This window comes from Odocoileus virginianus, chromosome 27 (genome assembly GCF_023699985.2).
Source record: "Odocoileus virginianus isolate 20LAN1187 ecotype Illinois chromosome 27, Ovbor_1.2, whole genome shotgun sequence".
NCBI lineage: Eukaryota > Metazoa > Chordata > Mammalia > Artiodactyla > Cervidae > Odocoileus > Odocoileus virginianus.
This window is the reverse complement of record NC_069700.1, coordinates 39,166,632-39,183,793: the sequence shown is the minus strand read 5'-3', so window position 1 is coordinate 39,183,793 and position 17,162 is coordinate 39,166,632. Positions and strand designations below refer to the sequence as shown.

At 42.4% G+C, this 17,162-nt stretch overlaps 1 protein-coding gene across 1 annotated transcript in view; it reads left to right on the top strand.

Moving 5' to 3' along the window:
• The first annotated feature begins 470 nt into the window (after positions 1-470).
• Positions 471-17,162, top strand: part of COL21A1 (collagen type XXI alpha 1 chain) — a 213,249-nt gene continuing 196,557 nt past the window's right edge. Inside the window, exon 1 of the mRNA XM_070456701.1 lies at positions 471-643. The gene's annotated coding sequence lies outside the window, so the exon portion shown is untranslated. The remainder of the gene's footprint in view (positions 644-17,162) is intronic.

The window sequence follows — 17,162 nt, the reverse complement described above, 5'->3', positions numbered from 1 at the left end:
CTCAGGCACCTTGTTCCGGACTCTCCCTGCCGCCCCTAAGTCCTCCAAGGTAACTGCCTACTTATTTGAACGCGAACTTCCCTCAGGTGTTCCTGCAGCTCAGGTCAAAGGCAGGTCCACCGGTCAGCGCCGGACCAGGGGGACCACGTGTCTGATCCCGGCGCCCGGCGGCGGGCCTGGGGCTCCCTGACTCCGCGCCCGGGATGCGCTCGGGTCGCGCCTCGCTTTGCCCTGCCGCCTTCCACCTCCGAGCGGCCTTGCCCTGACCTGCTTCCCGGGAATGCCGGGCCCGCCTCTCCCCAGTCCCAGCGGGACGTGAGCTCCTCTGGCTTCTAGCGGGGTGCCCCGGCGGCTCGCATTGGGGATTCGGATCCAAAACCCACCCTCTGGCCGCGGTTCGCGGAAAGGGGGCGGGTGGGGGCGCGAACCTTATCTCGGGCTCCGCCTCCGGGACCGGGAGCGTCCCGCGCGCTCCGCACCGGCCGCCCGGGGCAGACGGGCTCCGGGCTCCGGGAGGGGAGGGCGGCCGACCCGCTCCGGCCCAGGTGGTGGCAGGGCCGCGGCCGGTCACTTCCAGGACCCCCGGGCCCCCGCGGGGCGCGCCACTGCCGCGACAGCGCCCCTGAGCAGGGACGCGCGCCAGGTAAGGCGGCCCCTTCTCCTCCCCTGTCCCTGCGGTGACGGCAAACCGGGGACCTCCGGCTGGAGCTCCCGCGTCTGCAGGATGCAGCGGGCCGTCTGGAGGGTGCAGTTTCTTCCCGCGCGTGTGGAGGCAGCGGGTGAACCGGGAGGCAAGTCGGGACCCAGGATGGAGGCAGGGACCCGGGATCTGTCCCGCAAAGTTCCTGGGCGGTCGCATGATCTCCGGAGCCTCTCGGGTCTCTGATTTCTGCTCGGAGCATTCTGGCCTCGGAAAATGGATAGTGCGCCGTGATTTACTCCCCTAACCTCATCTCTCTGGGCCGCGGTCTTTCTCGAAGGGGCTCTGGTGTCCGCACGTGCGGCGCCGGGAGCGTGATGCAGAGCGCGGGGTGGCGGGCTGTGCGCGATGCCCCGGACGTTCTCTGAGACTGCGGCCCCGGAGGCTCACTCAGGGGAACGTGAAAAATCCGGGGCCGGGGCAGCACCCAGTCAATTGTATCGGAATCTGTGGGAGTGGGCTGCACACTTCCCAGGTGACTGCCAGGTGGGGTGGCTTTGGGACCAGTGGGTGAGAGCCTGCTTCTCCAAGGAAGGGGTGTCTCTGGGCAGCGGAGGCAGCCTGCCCTGGGAACTTTCAGAAATGCAGACTCGGGGGCCCAGCTCGGGAGGCGCAGACTCTCCGAATCTGCAACTGCCGGGGAGGGACCAGCCCTCTGTGTGTTCCTGGACCCTGCAGGTCATGCTCGCGCTGGCTCACTGTGGAGGACTCTGGGTCGGGTTTCAGCGGAGGGAAGGGCAGACGCCTTTGGATTTCCTTCCAGAGAAGGGAGGAAGCAGACCCCTTTCCCGAAAATCTTACATATTGATCAGTAGGGTTCTTCCCATATTAAAAAAAAAAAAAAATGCCATGGACTTTGGAGGATTCTTACAAGGGCGGAGACTTAGCCATCACCTGGAGCCAGTTTTCCTGTAGTTAAACATTTTCTATTTTTAAGAGTTGAAAGGAAGCCAAAGAAGACATGTACCTAAAAGTCTCCTGGCTGCAATAACACCAACGTTTGGCCCCTGATGGGGCTGCTCCCTATCATCCCTGTCATCAGTACATGTTACAGGACTCATATGAGGTATGAGCAGCTCGAGGTTTCAGGGATTCATGCCAGTTCTCCAGAGTACAAGGAAATTCAGCCTTGCAGGTCTCTGAATTCTCTGAGTGGCTTTTTTTTTTTTTTTAAATAGCGATCTGAGATTTCAAAATTTTGGTGAAAAAAAAAGTTCCAGCTGTTCCTAAGTCATTAGTACAGAAATAGAATGACTTTGCAAATAGGCTTAAATGGATCTGCAAATCTGATTTTGGAAAAAAAGCTAGAAGAGGCGTGACCGTGGTCCTAGCACATGTGTGCTGGGGTGAACATTGCTCCCTGTATGTGGGACTTTCTGCGTGGAGAACAGGTGCTTTCCAAGCTGCTATTTTCAGAGCCAATTTGTGATGAGGTATAGAGACAGGTTCTAAGCTTGTGTTTAGAGAACTGGGGGAAATAGAGGTTGTGGTGAGGACTAGGAGCCTGATCTGAGGCCTAAGCCGCAGGTTCAAGATCTGCTCTTCTGATTCTCTGAGCTCTGGGGCAGGGGTATAACTCTGGGAGCCTCACCTTCCCCATCTGCAAAATGGGTACTGCCGCAGTTCTCATGTTGTCAGAGTTAAAGGAAATAATGCTTCCAGCAAAGTCAGTGAAATATTTGCTAGCCCAAAATGTGCACACACATAGACACACACCCCAACTAAAAAGAAAGTAAAGACCTAATCCCCAAACTCTTGGAATGAAAACTATGTTGAGAACATGGTCACATTTTAAATTTACATGTATTTATGTGTCAACCTCACCCTTAGAATTTACAGTTTTTCCTTCTTACTAAAATCTGAATATATGGACATCCTCTAATTATCTTCCTAATTTTACTCTATGTTTTATATAGAACTTTCTAGAAAAATATTTTTTCTAGTAGATTATCTTCAAGTCAACAGCCTAGTTTTTAATCTACTCACTGTGTATGGTAAAGGATTTTACCATTTGCTGAAATTTATAATCTAATCACATTCAAATTTAAATAGCCTTAAATCTGGCTCTCCAGAATTTCATTCCTTATAAAAGACAGTTCAAATGATAGGCCTGGCATGCTGTGGCTTCCAAGAACATCAGTTTAGAAGTCCTACCTGGCATTTCCTAGGTTCTTGAGAGAGAAAAATGAAACCTTATCCAGTTACATCAAGGTTTGTTCAAGACAATGTAAGAGAAATCAGGTTGAGGACTCAGCAAGGACAAGCCTAAACTGGCAGAAAGGGTAGGTGAGGTCCTTTTCTTTCTTAGCTGCAATACTTTCACAATGCTTCAGAACCACATACAGAAGAAGCAACTTCTTTTACAATATTTGATTGGAACTGATCTGGGTGATCCTCTTAGAACCAAAGAGTTCTAGTAAAAAAAAATATGGGTATTAATTCCAAAAAAATATACCATTTGATTCTGTACTTTGAAATGCATCTCAATTCACCTTTAATTTTAGTGATAAATTGACTGTTAGATTTACATCTTAGGTTGCAATTTTAGGACTCATCTTCCATCTTTAAATGTCAGAGATTGTACCCTTTCTGTTACGAATCTTCTGTGACTTCTAGAAGACTAAGCATAATACAAGTTTTAGCACATAAACATCTTAGTTACTCCATTCAGAAAATCAGGTCTTCATTAGGATACTTTGGAATTTACAGTGTAATGTTATTAAATTGAATATGATTAGAATTTAATGTTATTAAATTAAATGTAATTGCAACTTAATGTAAGTAGGGTTTTCTTTTTGGCTTACTATGTATAAGATGAGGAGTGGCTCTGGGCATGAAAAGTGAAGATCAGAGGCACTTCTCTTGATGGGGAAAATGAAGGCATGTGGAAGCAAATTTAAAAGCTCAGTATTCAAATTATGTATCCTGGATAATTTAACTCAAGAGCTGAGCATCTGTGATGTTGCAAGTCAGTGACAAGATGAGGCAGCCCAGTGAGTGGCCAATTCAGAAAGATGCTAATGCCCCACAGTGATTTCATGATTCTCCGCTTGCAGGCACAAGGGCCGGAGCAGAGATAATCATAAAGAAGTGAGCTTAATTGCCTTTATTTTTCATAACTTGGCTCACTTAGAAAGGTTCTGATGGTCTTCATTTCAGTTCATTTATTTTGATGGTCCACTTTGTTCCAAAGTTGATGGTTTTACCATTAAGGCCAACCTGGAAAGTCGTGTGAGCAAAACACATCACAGGAAAGGCATATATGTTTTTATTTTGTATTTATTATTTTTGGATTGTATTTCTCAGCATGCAGTAGTAATTCTTTAGTTTGTTTCATTAGCATTCTTGTGGGAAACAAGTTGAAATATTTATTTCTGGCAAGTGATCCAGTCTCATGAAAAGAGAATTGGCTCTGGAGGCTGAGATCGCAAACCTTCTCCATCTCACAGTCATGAACACACACTCTTCAGCCACGACACCAAGCCTTGAGTCCTGACTGTCACTTACTAGTTGTTTGAACTTGGACCAGTTGTGTAAATTTTCTTTGTTTCCATTTCCTCCTTAGTAAAATTGGGGTGAATACATACTAAGTCGCTTCAGCTGTGTCTGACTCTTTGTACTTCATGGACTGTAGCCTGCCAGGCTCTTCTGTCCATGGGATTCTCCAGGCAAGAATACTGGAGGGGATTGCCATGCCCTCCTCCAGGGGATCTTCCTGACCTAGGGATTAAACCTGTGTCTCTTAAGTCTCCTGCACTGGCATCACCTGGGAAGCCCTAAAATTGGGGAATAGTACCTACATAAGGGGGGTTATCATGAGGAGTAAATGAATCAACGAACATAAAGTTCTACTAATGGTAAATGCTTAATAAGTATTTCCTATCACTTCACCTTGGATGTTAATGGTTTAAGCTGAACTATCTTTTTCTCTTTTCACCTCTGAAAGTTAGATCCTGAAAAGGCAGTGCTAATTCAAGTTATGTTCATTTGATGCTTTTTCTATTTAAGCTAGTAAGAGAATTTGTTTCTGAATAAGTGAAGTCCTTCAACTTTCTTGGAAAATGATACAAACTTTTGAACAACATTCTAAAAGTTCCCAGATGCTGCTACTGTGGGCCTGAGATCACACTCAGAGAATGACTGCTTCACCCACTAGTTCCCAAACTGGACTAAACATTGGAATCACCTGAGATCAGAGCTGTAGCATGTTGATGCCCAGACTGATTAAAAAGTTAATCAGTTGGGTTAATTTATTGTGAATGTAGTTGTCATGTGCTTTGAAAAAGAGAGGCTGTGTAACATTACACCTTACCTGTCTATATGGAATTCCCATGCACTCATATCATTTTTAGGGATATTATAATTTGTCCAATCAAAATGGGGAAACAGTCTTGGAGACCTCATTCTTGCCTGAAAGCTCGGTAACAGTCAGTGGTGGCACCAGATAACATCAATTCCTGTATTCTGCTCAGTACATTTTTCACTAAACTGCCTGTCTTCTGAAAAATCAGATAATGTGGTAAAAGCACATAATCCAAGATAGAGTGCCCTGGGAATCCTATGGACCTGCCTGTCTCCCTTGACCCAGTTTGATTTTTGATTTCAGGGTTGTTTATTTAAAAACTTTTCTAAATGAAAATCCACTGACACCACCATACTTAAGTGTAAGAAAATAAACCTATAGCTATGATCCCTTGTGAAAAGGATGAATTTTTTTCTAGCTAGGTTAAGGATCCAGTTGACTTTTCCCTCTTTGATGTTACTTTAGCAGTTTGGGTTTTACTAATGAAAAACTTACAGGTATTTGAAAATTTCAGAAAACATGGGCAGTTTTCTCAAGTCCAAGTTTGGTGACCTGCTGGGAATCCTGCCAGGTTCTCGTGTTTGATTCTCTGTTTAATTTTTGTTCTGACTTGTCTTGTTTTGATATAGGTCATTGTAACCATGATTGCAATGTTATGTTACCTGTTAACTGTTTGTTTTTACAGTTATTGGTGTGGAGAAGAAAAGATTAAGAACTGATACAATTTTCTTTTTAAATTGAATGTAAAAACTTCTAGTGAGGTTTGAGCTTTATAGGAAGTTCTTCTAAATATATTCTTTGGAAATGTAGCCTTTTACATTTTTATTATGTAACAGGGGGTAAATAAAAACAAACACTCAGAATATACCTTTTATATTTTTATGGTAACTTTCAAATCTATAGGTGATTCAATGAAACAAAGTATGAATGTTTTACAAATGCTAAACCTTGTTGTATTTCTCTACTGAATTAGGAAGAGACAGTTTGATTCCACCTCAAGGGGTTGTCTAGGCCTCACCAGTACCCAGAATTAGATACACTATTAAAGATAAGGAAAGGAGGGACATTCTTTGTAAGTGTTCAGCCAATAATCACATGGTGGTGAAGCGCCTGTCCAGTCTGACTGTCCCCTGGGATTCAGAGAAGTTACTTTGTTCAGTTTAGTAAGTCTATTAATAGCCAATTGGCAGTTTTCTTTTTTCAAATGGAAAGCGCCTCTTAATTTATTTCATAAAAGTAACACTTTGTACCTATTTTTAAGTGAAAAAAGGTATAAGGCGAAAATAGTTTTGATTTAAATTTATGAAAATCAACAAGCGTGGCATTCTCATTTAACATAATATCTTGAATTAATCTTTAGAAAGGGCTGAATATGATTTAAAAAAATTATTGAAATATAGTTGATTTCCAATATTGTGTTAGTTCCAGATGTACAGAACAATATCCAGTTATGCATATGCATAGTATATATATGTGTGTATATAGGTATATGTGGTCTTTTATAGATCTTTTTCATTGTAGGTTATTACGAGATGTTGAGTATCGTTCTCTGTGCTACACAGTAAGTCTTTGTTTGTTTTATATATAGCAGTGTGTATCTGTTAACACCAAGCTCTTGATTTATCCCTCCTCCACTTTCCCCTTTGGTGATGGTAAGTATGTTTTTTTGTTTCTGTGGGCCTATTTCTGTTTTGTAAATAGGTTCAATTGTATGATGTTTTTTAGATTCTACATATAAGTGTCATCATATGGTATCTGTCTTTCTCTGCCTGACGTACTTCACTTAGTATATAATCTCTATGTCTATCCATGTTGCTGCATATGACATTATTTCATTCTTTTTTATGGCTGAGTAATATTCCATCGTGTATGTAGACCGTATCTGTATCCATTGATAGTTCATAGCAGCACTATATGCAATAACCAAGACATGGAAGCAACCTGTGTCCATTAGGAGATGAATTTGATTTGAATTTATATCATGGCAAGAAGTGGAGAGGTTCCCCCAGAGGGAGGCAGTGTGGAGAAGAGAAAAACCTGAGGCCCTGAGAATGCGGACGATTCCTCCACATCTCTGGAGAAGCTGCCCGTCTCCCTCTGGCAGTGTCTTTCCATCCTCTCATAGTTCCTTTGCTTTTCTTTCCCTGTTCAAACCACTTGTGAGCCAACACTTCTGGACTAAGGTTTGAAATGAGAGAGAGTGAAAGATGCTTCGTGAGGAGCGGAGATGCCAAGATAACTGTCTTAGGTAGAGTGGTCCATGTATTTCCTACTTAGGTCCCTTCAGAATGAGGAGGGAGCAGGGATGAAAAGAAAATATGGGATTCAGAACTCTTGATGAGATGTGGAGGCACATGGAACCTTATTCAAACTCCTGTATAACTTAGTGGCAGCAAGTATATCAGTGTGGGATGTGAGCAGGTAGGTACCTACAATCTAAGTTGTAAGTTGTTTTCATTCTGCCATTTGAATAATAGTAACAGTATCTGTAGATGAAGTACTAAATAAATAGACACACATTATTTCCAAGAAGGCTATGGGCCAGGAAATGGGAAACCTGGTTTCTCATCCCAGTCCACCACTAATTAACTAAATTGGTCACTTGTCAGAAAAGCTTGTAGTAAAGCAGACCTTGGTAGGTGTGATCGGAAAGTCTTCTTTCATTTTCTTTTTCTTGGTGAAAACCACCATTTGAGACCATTATGGATCATGTGAAAAGTTTCAGCTTAGACCATCTGTGTTCAGAGGTGAAGTCAGTTCAAGTAAAACCCTTCAGGATGTTAGTCTCTGAAGAAATGTAGCATTCACTCCAGAAATTCCTATAACAATGTTCTTGAATGTTCACTGAAGATGGATGTTACTGTGCATGGGAAATAATGAGATAGCAGATCTTTTTATTTCAAGAAAATTGTATTTTCCTTTTCATGATGCCTAAACAAACTTTTTTGGCGTTCATGTGGGAATTATATAAAACATATTTACTGGTCTTTTCAACACTTGGAAAAAAAATTCCTATTCTTAATTATGGGTTTTATAAGAGAAATCATGTTTATATGAGTAATCATATTATATTTTTGAGCTCAAAATTGTATGTTTCCCAAAATGTTAGCAGTTGCGTTTTGGAGGTAGTGTGATAGATATTTTCTTCCTGCTTTTCTTTATTTCCTCTATTGTTTGATACACATGTATTAACTTTATAATCCAAAAATAAATACATAACTACATGCTTTCTGGAGGAAGCATATGAAATGGTAATTTTGAATTCTAATACAAATGGGAGATAATGATGTTACAATGTGATTCATTTACATTCCTATAATTCACAAAGCACTTGTTGTGCAAGATGTACTTTGAAATACCAGATACACTAATAAGAGATAGTAAAATCTGGCGAAAATGATAGGAGTAATTTTTATGAAAAGCAGAACATCACTTTCTTACTCCATGTGAATGCCAGAAGAATATTATGTATTCTGATCCTGTAAAGCCATCGAGGATTATAGCTGAGATGGGGGGAGGGGCCGGTGAGTCATGGCCTTGCCACTTAACCCCTGTGTGACCTTGTTCATGGTTCTTAACCTTTTAAAGCTTAATTTGCCCATCTGTCAAGAGAGGATCAAAGGACCTACTTCATGCTGTGATCAAGAGTGTTCGGTGGAATAATGCACATAAACTCTTAAACACAGTGCCTGGCAGAGAAAAGTACTCAAATTAGTCATTATCACAAGTGTAATATTCTTCCTACTTCTGAGCTTGTTCACACGTCTGATTTGGATGTCTACCTTGTGGAAAGCATGCTGCTTCTTTAGGTGAAGATATCCTCTGGGCAGCCTGGGTCGTGGTGGAGAGGTGAATCCAGACTTTGACCCTTCTCCACGTTGTGCTGGGGATGCAGGGGAGTGTGTCTCCCTAAGCTAGCAGCGCTCTGGGGCTGCCGACCGAGGCTTTGCCGAGCAACTCCTGTGACTCTAAGCTCATTATGGAGTCTGGGAGGCCATCCCAGTGGTTGTTAAGTGGAGTTGGAAGTGTCCTTCGGTCCGACTTGCAGCTGCAGGTGGTTTGTCATGAGCGCCGAGATTTTAGCAGTTGTAGAGGTCTCATTGGTCAGGGTCCTGGATAGTCCATCTTATGCATGCATGCATGAAGTCACTAGAGTCATGTCCAACTTTTTGAAACCCTATGAACTATAACCTGCCAGGCTCCTTTGTCCGTGGGATTCTCCAGGCAAGAATACTGGAGTGGGTTGCCATGCCCTTCTCCAAGGAATCTTCCCAACCCAGGGATCAAACCTGCATCTCTTATGTCTCCTGCTTTGGTAGGTGGGATTTTTTACCACTAGCACCACCTAGGAAGCTTGAGTCCATCTTTTGGCTCTGTGAAAATTAGAAGATTGCTTTGTTTCCAGGCAGCTGCAGCTCTGGATTTCAGTATCCATTTGCCTCCTCAACTAGAGGTCTTTGTGTGGCTATAGCCCAGAATTTGGTGTGTCTGTATAGGATATGCATTAATTCATCCACTAGGCAATTATTTTTTCAGCTCTTTCCATAGATTAATTCCAGATCCTAGAGATGCAGCAAAAATGAGACATGATCCCTGTCCTCAAGGACTCACAATCTCTTTGCAAATTTCACTGTGTCTGCTTTGTCTATCAGGGTTGGTATCATGTCACGGAACTCTTAACCCTAGTACATTGCTGCTCTCAGTAGAGCGCTTCAAAGAGGGTGTCATGGTTGATTTCACAAGTTAATTGCTCCCACACCCACTAATCTGAAGGTGTATTATTGGGGGTCCCTGGTTGGGTCTATGCTTTTCTCAAAACTGCGATGAACGCTACATGTATAATGTACATCAGTAAGTTTCTGCGAAGTAGACTAGGCAGATAGTCTACCAATCCAAATAGTAAACAAAAACCCATGATGAACTGAATTGAAGTGATCAAGGCTTACAATAGAAGGAAGTTATAGAGACACTCCAGTGTTCTTGCCTGGAGAATCCCAGGGACAGGGGAGCCTGGTGGGCTGCCGTCTATGGGGTCACACAGAGTCAGACACGACTGAAGCGACCTAGCAGAAGCAGCAGCATGGAGACACTGGGAAAATCAGAATCAATTATTTTTAGACTACACAGGTCAGAGCCCTGAAAAAAAATGTAAATATTTTTGAGCTCTGATTCATTCTCAATTAGTAAATTAAGTGAATGTCTGGCCAGTTACCAATATAGGATAGTGAGAGCCATTTGTGCATCTCTATTTCCTTAACTGTGCCTCAAAATATTTTTAGTTTTTAGCTGGATAGTGTTTCACATTGGACATTTTCACATTGTCCAATTTCACATTGGACATTTTTTGGCCAGACCTATTACATCATTAAATGCTAAACTTGAGTAGTACAATGAGTTTGTGTGTTTTAAATGTTTCTACATCATCTTGGATGGATAAGGCTGCCAAGTTGAATTTCATATCTCCTATCTAGAAACCTGCCATGTTTTCCATACTTGAGCCTAAAACAGTTTAAGTAAGACTAGTGAAGCAATTGTAATTTCATATTTTCAAACTTGATTTGAATACTAATGACTTTAAGAATAAATGTATGCATATTTTCCACTTCATTCCATCTTCAGCTTTTCTGCAAAGATAAGCATGTATCATAAAGGTAGCTGCAAGAAGAACCTCTTCCCTCTCTCTCTCTATAGTTGTTTTCATGTTGCCAATCCTTAAGCAAGGCCAATCTATTTCTCAAGACAGTGTCCTCGAGGAATCTGATTATTACAGGGTTGCCATCTTCCCAAATGCAGGGAAGAAGAGTCCTAGCCCTGCTTCTCCAGAGGGTAAGGCTCTGCTACTTTTACTGTTCCGTTCACTCACCAAGTTGTGTCCGACTCTTTGTGACCCCATGGACTGCAGCACACCAGGCTTCCCTGTTCATCACCAACTCCCGGAGCTTACTCAAATTCATGTCCATTGAGTCAGTGATGCCATCCAACCATCTCATCCTCTGTTGTCCCCCTTTCCTCCTGCCTTCAATCTTTCCCAGCATCAGGGTCTTTTCCAATGAGTCAGTTCTTCAAATCAGGTGGCCAAAGTATTGGAGTTTCAGCTTCAGCATCAGTCCTTCCAATGAATATTCAGGACTGATTTCCTTTAAGATAGACTGGTCTATCCTTGCAGTCCAAGGGAGTTGCAAGAGTTTTTTCCAACACTACAGTTCAAAAGCATCAATTCTTTGGTACTCAGCTTTCTTTATAGTCCAACTCTCACATCTGTACATGACCACAGGAAAAACCATAGCCTTGACTAGATGGATCTTTGTTGGCAACGTAATGTCTCTGCTTTTTAATATGCTGTCTAGGTTGGTCATAGCTTTTCTTCTAAGAAGCAAATGTCTCTTAATTTCATGGCTGCAATCACCACCTGCAGTGATTTTGGAACCCAAAAAATAAAGTCTGTCTCTGTTTCTGTTGTTTCCCCATCTATTTGCCATGAAGTGATGGGACTGGATGCCATGATCTTAGTTTTCTGAATGTAGAGTTTTAAGCCAGCTCTTTCACTCTCCTCTTCCCCCTTCATCAAGAGGTTCTTTAGTTCCTCTTCACTTTCTGCCATAAGGGTGGTGTCATCGGCATATCAGAGGTTATTGATATTTCTCCCAACAATCTTGATTCCAGCTTGTGCTTCATCCAGCCTGGCATTTTGCAAGATGTAGTCTGCATGTAAATTAAATAAGCAGGGTGACAATATATAGCCTTGAAGTACTCCTTTCCCTATTTGGAACCAGTCTGTTGTTCCATGTCCAATTCTAACTGTTCCTTCTTGACTGGCATACAGGTTTCTCAGGAGGCAGGTCAGGTGGTCTGGTATTCCCATCTCTTTCAGAATTTTCCAGTTTGTTATGATCCACACAGTCAAAGGCTTTGGTGTAATCAATAAAGTCTACTTTTACTGTAGACAATTTCAAATTTTGACTTTTTTCCTTTAATGTCTTTCTCCTGGGATTTGTTTTCTCAGAGTCATTTCTTGATGTATGCTAAAGCAAACAGGGAAAGAAAGAAGGCATATTGTATTATCTGCAAAAGCTGCGGGAATGAGTTTCAGTTTCTGTGATCATTGCCCTCATTTGGGAGTTGCCTGTATATTCGGTTGCTCAGCTGTTTTGTCTGATTCTGTGACCCCACGGACTGTAGCCCGCCAGACTCCTCTGTCCAAGGAGTTTTCCAGGCAAGAATACTAGAGTGGGTTGCCTTTTCCCACTCCAGGGAATCTTCCTGACCCAGGGATCGAACCCTGTGTCTCTGGCACTGGCAGGCAGATTCTTTATCACTGTGCCATCTGGGAAGCCCCCATTAGGGTGTTGGGGAGTTTTAAATGCAAAATGAGGACTTTTGATATATGAAAAGGGCAGAGGGAGACAAGTGCTCCCAAGAAAGCTGTTGTTGTCTTTCTTCCCATTCACAAGAAGGGGCTACTGATAATTGTAAAAATGTTGATTTTGTGCTGTGGGCGGTGGGTGGGGGGAAGTGATGAGTCAGCAAGGTCCCTGGCTCCCTGGGTATCTGGTAGACTGAGTTGCTTTTGGTATGACTGGGAGATGAACTACTTCAAATATAAGTTTGGAAGCAAAGTAAGACTCCAAATGGTTTAATGCTGGAGGTCGGTGCCAGGAAAGATTTGGTCTGTGTCATACTTTGCTTCATGGAGGAGGTGTGGCGTGAGCCTGCTTCTTGAAGCATGGTTCAGTTTAGACACACGAAATAGTCAACATAAATCATAGGGCTGGAAATTACCTTACAAGTAATTGTCATTTATGATTCAAATGTTGTTTATACCAATGATGCCTTAATCTCTCCTAATAGCATAACTAATGAGCACATGATCTGATGCCAGATGCCATTAAGGATGGGAAACTTTCAGCTTTAAACATCCTTATTTATTAAAAATGATTTTCTTAGGTTAAACTGAAAAATTCCTCCTTGGGGTGTCCATGCATTGGCCCTAATTCTGTGCTCTAGGAGTTAGAGGACAAAAAAAAAAAATCTCTTCCACTTCAAACCCAGTCTTGCCAGGATTTGAAGACAAGTGGAACATGGTATTCTAAAACTGCTTCTTTCTTTCTTTCTTTCTTTGTCTTTTGCATGGTTTACAGTTACATCTCCAGCCTGGTCAACCTTCCCTGGACATGCTGAGTGTTGATTCTTTCTGACCATTGGTTGCTAAATAGAAAGGGTGTAGCCCTGCTCTTTTCTCACTGTGGCCCAAGAGCAAACTAATTTTTGGCAGCTAACTCACACAAATGACTTCAGTTTGCCATTAGCTAAGGTCTTTTTGTCTGCTCAGCCCTCCTGCTGTTAGGCCAACGGATTCCTTTTAAGTATTCCACAATCCAAAATTTGGATCCCAGGATTTTTGTGTATTTCTTTTGAATTTTGTCTTATTGTGATTGGCTCATTATTTATCCAGGTGAGATCTTATCCACAGGCTTCCAGTCAATCAGTTAGAAATCTTTTTTAGCTTTTATCTAGAAACTTGATTTACATGTCATCATTTTCCTCACTCAAATTATGGATAACCAGTGAACTTGGCAGGACACATGATGGAATTCTAAAATGTCTCACCAGAGACCTCTTGCCAGGTTGGCAACCACTGTTAACTCACCATGGGGGAGCCATTTGATTAGTTTTATATCTAGACTACATTTATCTGCTTTCATTTTTGAAGTGTCATAAGTATAGTCCTCTCCTGATATCAGCTTTGTGCGTGCGCGTGCTAAGTCGGTTCATTCGTGTCTGACTCTTTGTGACCCTGTGGGGTTCATAGGCTCCTCTGTTGGTGGGATTTCCCAGACAAGAGTACTGGAATGGTTGCCATGCCCTCCTCCAGGGGATCTTCCTGACCAGCAATTGAGCTCACGTCTCTTGTGTCTCCTGGATTGGTAGGACGGTTCTTTACCACTAGTGCCACATAGGAAGCCCAATCCTATCAAAAAAGTACAGGTCAAACTGTATGGCGCAGGAAACTCTACTCAATCTTCTGTAATAACCTGTATGCGAAAAGCATCTGTTGAAGAATGAATATATGTATATATATGATTGAATCACCATGCTACACACCCGAAACTAACAACACCGTAAATCAACTGTTATCAACATTTTTTTTAAAAAGTGAAAAAAGCGCAGGTCAGTTTAATGTGATTTATTCTTGGTACTCAAAAACATCGTGTAATGTTTAGGACATATTCCTTTTCCAAGTTTTGTAAGTGCTTGCAAAAAGGAGTGACGTTTAGAATGTTTAACAACCAGAAAACCCAGGGCACCAGCCATGCAGCTCGGGCCCAGGGCAGTAAGAAGAGGCGTCAGGGCGGCCAGTTGAACAGCTGATTTAATCCCTCAGCCTTGCGGGTTTCCCAGAAGCCCACATACTCTTGATCTTCAGTGCGACTTCTTTTCTCCTTTCTGTAAGTTTCTGCTGTTTATTACTTGGACTTTGAGCACTGGTCTATATTTCACAAATGAAGATGTATTGTGAAATAGACTTAAAACTGGGAATGGGTGTGATTTGTTTAAGGGCTTGATGGGAAGGGGGGGTTTATTGAGGGGAGAGCTGGTAATATTTCCAAATACGGGACCTGGAGCCCTTCTGTAGAAATGGTCACTGAAGCAGAGAGGATGGTGGTGTTTCCAGCTGAGCACAAATCTGTCAATCACAAGCTAACCAGAAAAGTCTAGAAGATGAAGACCAATCAAGACAGATGCTACCTTTTGAGAAATAGTGAAGAAATGTTGCCAAGGGCACTGTAAAAGGATTGATTATCTCAAGGAAGGATAACTCTCATGGAGGGTATGATCTTAAGCAGAAGGAGATAAAGGAGCAGGGCATGGGCATGGGTGAGAGGAGGTCATTGATACTGAGGTGAGTGTTTCCATAATGGTGAGTATGTACATACTACTTTATTGGATTTTAGAAAAAATGAAAATTAACCTTTGAAGCTATAAGATGAGTATAATAATTACTTGGGATGTATGGTCAATAGAAAACAGTAGGGAAAAACCTAGAGTGGGCAGATTTAAGTAGAGAAACATAAACTTTCTGCCTTCCTGGTTAATATTGTTGTATTATTCAGTGGCTAAGTTGTGTCCTTCTCTTCATGGCGCCGTGGTCTACAGCACACAAGGTTTCCCCATCCTGCACTATCTCTCAGAGTTTGCTCAAACTCATGTCCATTGATGCCATCCAACTGTCTCATCCCCTGTCACACCTTTCTCCTCCTGACCTCAATCTTTCCCAGCATCAGGATTTTTTCCATTAAATCAGCTCTTCGCACCAGGTGGCCAAAGTATTGGTGCTTCAGATTCAGCATCAATCCTTCCAATGAATATTCAGGACTGATTTTCTTTAGGATTGACTGGTTTGATCTCCTTACTGTTCAAGGGATGCTCAAGAGTTTTCTCCAACACCACAGTTCAAAAGCATCAATTCTTAAGCGCTCAGCTTTCTTTATGATCCAACTCTCTCATCCGAATGTGACTACAGGAAAATCCATGGCTTTGACTAGATAGACTGTTGTTGACAAAGTGATGTCTCTGCTTTTTAATATGCTGTCTAGGTTTGTCATAGCTTTTCTTCTAAGGAGCAGGCGTCTTTTAATTTCATGGTGGCCGTCACCATCTGCAGTAATTTTGGAGCCCAAGAAAAGAAAATCTGTCACTGTTTCCATTTTTTCCCCCATCTATTTGCCATGAATTGATGAGATTGGTTGCCATGATCTTAGTTTTTTGATTGTTGAGTTTCAAGCCAGCTTCTTCACTCTTCTTTTCACCCTCATCAAGAAGCTCTGGTGTTCCTTTTTGCTTTCTGCCATTAGACTGGAATCATCTGCATATCTGAGGTTGCTGATATTTCTCCTGGCAATTTTGATTCCAGCTCATGAGTTATCCAGCTCGGCATTTTGCATGATGTACTCTGCATAGAGGAGAGGGAAGTAGCAATCCATTCCAGTATTCTTGCCTGGAAAATCCCATGGACAGAGTAAGCTGCTGGGCTACAGTCCATGGGGTGCAAAGAATCAGACATGACTGAGCGTGCACACACAGACACACACACACACACACACACACACACACACATGTACACAGTGTATAGAAGTTAAATAAGCAGGGTGACAGTATACAGCCTTGACATACTCCTTTTCTAATTTTGAACCAGTCCATTGTTCCATGTCTGGTTCTAACTGTTGCTTCTTGACCTGCATACAGGGTTCTCAGGAGACAGGTAAGGTGGTCTGGTATTCCTATCTCTTTAAGAATTTCCCAGGTTTTTGTAATCCACATAGTCAAAGGCTTTAGTGTAGTCTGTGAAGCAGAAATAGATGTGTTTTTTCTTCTGGAATTCCTTTGCTTTTTCTATGATTCAATATATGTTGGCAATTTTACGTCTGGTTTCTCTGCCTTTTCTAAATCAAGTTTGTACATCTGGAAGTTCTCAGTTCACATACTGCTGAAGCCTAACTTGAAGGATTTTGAGCATCATCTTACTAGCATGTGAAATGAGCATAATTATATGCTAGTTTGAACATTCTTTGGAATTGCTCTTCTTTGGGATTGGAATGAAAACTGACCTTTTCCAGTCCTGTGGCCACTACTGAGTTTTCCAGATTTGCTGACATATTGAGTGTTCAGTTCAGTTCAGTCGCTCAGTCGTGTCCGACTCTTTGCGACCCTTTGAATCGCAGCACGCCAGGCCTCCGTGTCCATCACCAAGTCCCGGAGTTTACTCAAACCCATATCCATCGAGTCGGTGATGCCATCCAGGCATCTCATCCTTTGTTGTCCCCTTCTCCTCCTGCCCCCAACCCTAAGTGTAGCACTGGTTAATATTGCAGTTTCATTGTTATGAAATATTCCTTCATAACAGGGAATAATTAGTATATCAGTGTGAATGCACATTTCCGCCTGAAGCCCTGTGCCATACCTTGCTTGGAAGACCCTTACAGCTCTGTTATTCCAGTGGTGATTTATTTGCAGGACTATCCTCTAAGCAAAAGTACAAAGATTTGTGTCCCTCCAATTTTAGAAATATTCAGTCCTGCTGGCCATTTCTGAATCTGTGAAGGAAAAAGGAATATTGAATAGAAGGAAGAGGGAGGGTAGGTGTGAGGACGCACCATTGGA